This window comes from Babylonia areolata, chromosome 3, assembly GCF_041734735.1.
Source record: "Babylonia areolata isolate BAREFJ2019XMU chromosome 3, ASM4173473v1, whole genome shotgun sequence".
Classification (NCBI taxonomy): domain Eukaryota; kingdom Metazoa; phylum Mollusca; class Gastropoda; order Neogastropoda; family Buccinidae; genus Babylonia; species Babylonia areolata.
In genome coordinates this window covers 63084141-63089140 of record NC_134878.1, presented here as the reverse complement: position 1 = coordinate 63089140, position 5000 = coordinate 63084141, and the positions used below count along the sequence as shown (strand labels likewise).

General features: G+C 42.1%; 1 protein-coding gene across 2 annotated transcripts in view; it reads left to right on the top strand.

Moving 5' to 3' along the window:
* LOC143280672 (uncharacterized) overlaps nucleotides 1-5000 on the top strand; it is a 118462-nt gene that overhangs the window by 93479 nt on the left and 19983 nt on the right. The gene's annotated exons all lie outside the window — the stretch shown is intronic.

Here is a 5000-nt window from a genome sequence, read left to right as displayed (position 1 = left end):
CTCTCTCTCTCTCCTCCTCCTCCTCCTCCTCCTCCTCTCTCTCTCCTCCTCCTCCTTTCTCTCTCCTCCTCCTCCTCTTCCTCCTGCTTCTTCTTCTTCTCCCTCTCTCTCTCCCTTCCTCCATTCTGTCTCTTCATCATCCTTATCTCCCCCTCCCTCCTTTCCCCCCTCTGTCTGTCTGTCTGTCTGTCTGTCTGTCTGTCTGTCTCTCTCTCTCTCTCTCTCTCTCTCTCTCTCTCTCTCTCTCTCTCTCTCTCTTCCAACCAGAACATTATTCTTCGGGGCACACTGTCTCTCTCATGTCAATTATGCATCTACAGTCTGGAGCAATGCCAGTCACAAACCAGCTAAAAAAAAAAAAAAAAAAAAAAAAACTCATTGCATTGACGAGCAGCTAAACTTATTTTACCGGATCACTCCCTATCAACAGATGAAAAATTAACAAAACTGGAAATATGACCACTGTACAAGCAATTCGACTACAATAAAATGGTCCTGTGTTCAAAGTACACAAAAACATGTCACCACCATACCTCAGTGACCTTGTTCAACGGGCATCAGAGCGTTACGATTCGGATAATTATATTCTGCCTCGTGTGCGCATCGATTTGTACAAATCTAGCTTTGCATTTATTGGACCATCTGTTTGGAACTTTCTTTCTTCGTTCATTAAGACGTGCGATTCATTACGTTCCTTCAAATCAAGCCTACGAAAACTTCTGCTCCACAAAAAATAGGCCCGCAAAGCATTTTTTTTTTTTTTTTACTAGCTGAAAAAGACAGAAATTCATGCTTTTTGTGAAATTTGTATCTATACCTTTACATGCAATGAATTTATTTTTATTTTCTACCTTTGTGCTTTAATGTTTTTACTTGTTCGCCTGTTGATTGGATTTTATTACCTGTAACATCTGCATCAGCAACACTTTTGTATATGTACAATGATAAAGTTGTGTTTCTCTGTTTTCTTTATGTACGCTATTTGTTTCTCACTTCGGTCAGGTCTCTGTATGTGCATAAGTATGTTTGTGTGTGTGTGTGTGTGTGTGTGGAGAGAGAGAGTGTGTGTGCATGTGTAATGAATGTGAATGTGTCCGTTTTATTACTTTTAACGATGTTAGGGATAATGATGGTGATTATTATTCGTAGTAGAAGCAGTAGATGTAGCAGTGTTGGCAAAATGATTATTGTTGTGTCGTTATCGTTAATGTTGTTCTTGTTACTGTTGTCGCAGGGACAGATTGAAAGACTGGGTGATGCCTAAAATCTTTATCCTTGAGTAATAAAGTTTTTGAATCTCTCTCTCTCTCTCTCTCTCTCTCTCTCTCTCTCTCTCTCTCTCTCTCTCTCTCTCTCTCTCTCTCTTCTATATCTTCTTCGTCAGCTCCTCCTTCTTCTCCCTCTCCCCCCTCCTTCTTCTACTTCTCCTCCTCCTCCTTCTTTCTCCTCCTCCTTCCTCTTTACTCTTCATTCAGCTCCTCGATTTTAAACAACAGTAAATGGTGGTAATTCTTTCCATACACAAGGCACACAGCTTCAGGTCGATGCTGCTTATGCTACCGATTCAGCCAACACGGCAGGTCAACAGAAAGGGTACATTGGAACAAACCCAGACACTTCCTCACCAAAAAAAAAAAAAACCAGGAAGGCCCAAAGTTTTGTCCTTACGAGCAGCCAAGACTTTGAAGTTGAAACGGATGCAATAGCCGAGTGGTTAAAAGCGTTGCACTTTCAATCTGACGGTCCGATGTTCGAATCCCGGACACGGCGCCTGGGTTTGGGTAAAAAGGTTGGGGATTGCTTCCCATCCCCCGAGTCAACAGATATGCAGACCTGCTAGTGCCTGGACCCCCCGTTTGTCTGTGTGCGCAGGCAGAAGATCAAAATACGCACGTTAAAGATCCCTGCAATCCACGTCAGCGTTCGGTGGGTTATCGAAGCATGAACATACCCGGCATAACACACCCTCACCCGTTAACGGAGTATGGCTGCCTACATGGCGGGGATATATATATATATATATATATATATATATATATATATATATATATATATATATATATATAAAAGGGGGGGGGGGGGTCATACACGTAAAAACCCACTTGCGTTTTCGTGTGAACGTTGGAGTCGCAGCTTACGAACGAAAACATAAAAAGAAGATAAATTGTGTACCTTGTAAATAGAGTTACCGCTCTTGGTTTGTGTTTATTCCTCTTCTCTCTTGGCCTCGTCTTTCGTTCATTTCTCCTCCTCCTCCTCCTCACCTTCCTCCTCCTCCTCCTCCTCCTCACCTTCCTCCTCCTCCTCCTCCTCCCCCTTGTGTTATTTTTCTTCTTCTTCCTGTTCCTCCTCCTGTCTTCCTCCTTCTCTTTTTCGTTTTCATCCTCCCCCCTCCTCCTTTCTTCCTCCTCCTCCTTCCCCTCCTTTTTCGTTTTCCTCCTCCTCCTCCTCCTCTTTCCTCCTCCTCCTCTTCCTCCTCATTTTCATTTTCCTCCTCCTCCACCTTCTCGCATCTTTCCTTTGTTAACTTACATTTGTCCACTGTCCATAGAAGATGTCTGCATCATTTACATAATGTCAGGGTATCAGAGTTGCTGTGCCTTTTCATCGGAACCATCAGGAAGAGGAGGAAAGAAAGAAAAATCATCTGACAGTTAGCACACGCAATGTCAGCATCACCCCCCACCCCCACACCCCCAGCACACACACACCCCCCTCTCGCGTGCGATCTTGTGTTCACTGTTAGATGACCAGCTCAAGGTGAACATAAAATACTTGTGCCCATTTTTTTCGTTTTCTTGTGTGTGTTTGTGTGTGTGTGTGTGTGTGTGTGCGTGCGTGGGTACGTGCGCGTGTGTTTGTGTGGGAGGTTCGGGGAATAAAAAGACACGTAGATGTTAGATCAAATAATAGGCTACAAAAAGAAGTGTACGATTTTTCTCTTAAAGACATACTTACTTTTTGTTGACAAGAACAAAACAAAACAAAACAAACGAGAAAAAAAAAAAAAATATATATATATATATATAAACGAAACTCGACGAATTAAAGCAATGACATACACGCGCAAGAGATATCTATCATCGAAGTTGTCTTCACTTTCAACAAGACAGACATTTGCTCGGAGTTTGACCAGGCAAGGAATGGGATGAAATCTGTTCCTTTTGAAAAAAAAAAATTTTTTTTTTTTTTTAATATGTTTAAAAGAGTTTGTAGTCGGTTGCTTGTTGTTGTTGTTTTTTTTGCGGGGTGGGGGGTGGGGGGGGGGGGGGATTTTCGTTATTTTCTTCTTGTTTTTGTCTTGTCAGCACGTGACATACGACATGTGAGCGTGACTGGCCAGCTGGGACACAAACTAGGGCACACAGCCAGTGGTCGTTTGATGATCGCCAATGACATTGAAGGCTTTCCTTCAGCGTCTGGAACCACTTTACAACAGACTCCTTGCAATGTAAGAGAACAAAGGGAAAAAAAAAAACCAATCCAAAAACAATTGGTATTGAAACGGACAACAACAAAACAAAAACAAGAATTAGATATTACACAATACCAATTGTTTTTGGATTGTTTTTTTCCTTTGTTCTCTTACATGTGGAGTGATGGCCTAGAGGTAACGCGTCCGCCTAGGAAGCGAGAGAATCTGAGCGCGCTGGTTCGAATCACGGCTCAGCCGCCGATATTTTCTCCCCATCCACTAGACCTTGAGTGGTGGTCTGGACGCTAGTCATTCGGATGAGACGATAAACCGAGGTCCCGTGTGCAGCACGCACTTAGCGCACGTAAAAGAATCCACGGCAACAAAAGGGTTGTTCCTGGCGAAATTCTGTAGAAAAATCCACGTCTATAGGAAAAACCAATAAAACTGCACGCAGGAAAAAATATATAAAAAATGGGTGGCGCTGTAGTATAGCGACGCGCTCTCCTTGGGAGAGCAGCCCGAATTTCACACAGAGAAATCTGTTGTGATAAAAAGAAATACAAATACAAATTATGAGGTAACAGATTCCACATCAGGGAAAATAATTTGCGGTATCGAAGAAAAAAAAAGGAAAGAAATACATGTTGTGGAATTTGGATGTGTCATTAAAATGCTGTTGTTGTTTTTTTTGTTTTGTTTTTGTTTTTTTTGTTTTTGTTTTTTGTTGTTGGGGTTTTTTTTTTGGTTTTGTTTTTAAATTCTCCAACACTCCAACACACGAAGCGGTCACAGCCTGGCACACCGCATAATTTTGTTTTTTCTTTCATTTTCCTACCATAATCTTTTTCTTCGTCTCCTCCTCCTCCTCCTCTTCCTCCTCCTCCTCCTCCTCATTATTATTATTGCTAGTAGTAGTAGGAGTAGTAGTATCATTACCGTTTTTTAAGTATCACACACTCGCATTCAAAACAGAAATATCAATTGAATACATGCACATGTACGCACACACACACACACACACACACACACACACACACACACGTACATATATATATATATATATATTAAGATACACACACACGCACGCGCAAGCAAGCACACACACACACGCACTCATACACACACGTTGGAAGAGATATGAACTGTTGAGGATGAAAGTGCGAGATCAATGAACGAAAACCTGAGGGGAAGGGGTGGGGGTGATGGGGGAAGGGGGGGGAGTGGTGATGGGGGAGGGGGGGGGATCGAGACACAAAAGGAAAAGTTCCAGCTCAAGACTGTCGACTAATAATTTTTTTTTTTTTTTTTTTTTTTTTTTTTTTTTTTAATGTCCAGCACGTCGTTTCGTTACATTCCGTGATGAACGGTACCGAGTTTTACAGAAGCCTTAGACATAGACCGCCACGACCAATGCCGTGATATAAAAAAAAACCTCCTAACTGTTGACACGGCCACAGAGCTTACCTGGAAGGACAAAGAAAAACGTGACCTCTCTGTCCTGTGATTAGGTCTACTTGAGACACGGAGCATGAACATAAAACCATCTCTTGAGGTTATATGATTTGCGTTTATTGATATAACT